Below are 2,328 nucleotides of genomic sequence, written 5' to 3' on the forward strand. Positions count from 1 at the left end.
AATAGCGATAAAAGAGGAGGAGAAGGAGGTGATGGTGCTGATGACAGTGGCAGAAGGATGAGCGGAGGGATCGAAAAGATAAAGTCTTTGTATAGCAAAATTAGTGGCATCAACATTAACGTTATCATATTTACTCAATGATTAAAACTTGTGTTGTTTGCTTCTCTTAATTTTAAAATTCTTTTGTCACCCTTGATTACTTTTTTCAATAAAAAAAACAAAATACTTTTGCAAATAATTAGCTATTTGGGTAGTTGATCATAATTAGTACACCGAATCATAATTGACATTGAAAATATTTTTAGTTTACTTATAATAATACGAATGACATTTTTGAAAATAAAAATAACATATAAATTAAATTTTGAACTGATATCATAAATAAGTTTTTATTAAAAAAGATTCAATAGTATATTTGTGCTTTTTTCTAGGCAAAGTTGATGGACACCCTGATTAATTCCTAAGGCAACTTTGGCATCGCAGCCGCCAAAGAAGAAGAGGAGGTTAAGTAATATTTTCTCCGTCCACTTTTATTTGTTATATTGTATTTTTTAAAGTTAATTTAATTAATTTTTAAAGTTAAATTAGATTATATTAGTTTGATATTTTAAAAAATAATTAAATATTTAAAAATTATATGAAAAGTACTATACATTTCAATTTCTTGTATATCAATATATGAAAAAATACTTTGTAAAATGTTATCAAATTTGTATAGTTTGACTCTAAAAATAAAAAATATACAATTAATAATGAATGAAAGAGAGTAATTAGGTACTCTAACAGAGCATATGTGATAATACTGATAAAATAAGTTGGCTACATACTGACCGTTTGGTTGTTGAAATGAGATAATAAGCTAGTGTTTGGTCACAGATTTCCAAATATTCTTGGCAAATATTATTTAGGTGAAAATTTATCATGTGTTTGGTCATAGTATTTGGGAAATATATTTCACTTTTTTAGAAAAATATGATTTATACCCATAAATTTTCAAAATATCAAAACTAACCATAAGTTTGTAGTACAAGTCAATTGGATCTTTGCTACAACAATAACAAAATTGTCCATGACACTAGAACAATGTGATAATTTGGAGTAAGTGCAACAAGCATTATTTCACATCGTGATATAGACAAAACAAATGACTTTGTTATTATCTTGAGCCGATTGTTCATCATTTTCATTAATAACCATATCATCAGTTAACATTCACCATATATATTTCATCACTACTTTGGAATCAACGTAAAAAATTATGTAATACAACGTAAACAACAACTATAGAAGGAGTTTTTGTAAAAGATAAAAATTTGAGGTAAAATTTTAATTTTTGAAAGATCCCAAATAATGAGATTTGACCCAAATACTAGAAAAAACTAGTATTTGGGAATTTGAGATATTTGTCAAATAATGACAAAGTGTATGGACAAACACTATTTGCCAAATTTTTCCCCAGATATTATTTGGGAAATCTATGACCAAACGAGCCATAATATATTTTAGACGGAATAGTCTGGTATACACTTATACTTGTATGCGTTTGTATTGTGAATCATTGTACTAAACCATTTACCAAGTAAACCTTTGAACTGAATTAAACGAATATTTTCAAACCCCTATTATCATGTGTGTAGTCCACTCGCCTTGAATAGATGACACGTCAAATCTACGTCAGTTAAATTAATTACATGTCATAATTATCTTTATTATTTATTTTTAAAAATTATTAAACAAAGTTTTATTAAATAAAATATAAAATAATAGATTTTAAATTTATATAATCTTGGGACTCCACAACCCCCCAATGTAACACCTAAATCCGCCGGCGAAAGTCATCGTCGTCGTCGTCGCCGCCACCGCTCTTCTTGCCGGCAAGACCTGCAGGTCTCCATTTCCATTGCGAACCTCACTATTTTTCTTCCATCTTTCTTCAATCACCATAAAATTAGTAAGCCTACGCCGAAAGACCACCGCGCGACCCCTGCGACCCACCAGGGACCACCTTCTTTTCTCCATCCTCTCCGTCTTATCAATTAATCTCGTCGCCGCCTCCCATTCTGGTGAAATTGGATCAGCGTTGTGTCTCTCTTACTCCATCTCTTACTCCATTTTGAACCAGTACATTCTGACAAGCACCACCATAAGATCAACAACGCTTTCTTTCTTGAGTGATAATAACTTGAAATGTGACGATAAAGACATGAAGGTGATAGATAATAAGTGTATAGAAGAAGGTTTAATTGATAAATTGTTAAATAGAAGGGTTAATAATACAAACGTATACAAGTATAAAGATCTACGAGACCATTCCGCCTATATTTTAGA

Source organism: Solanum pennellii, chromosome 2 (genome assembly GCF_001406875.1).
Source record: "Solanum pennellii chromosome 2, SPENNV200".
Classification (NCBI taxonomy): domain Eukaryota; kingdom Viridiplantae; phylum Streptophyta; class Magnoliopsida; order Solanales; family Solanaceae; genus Solanum; species Solanum pennellii.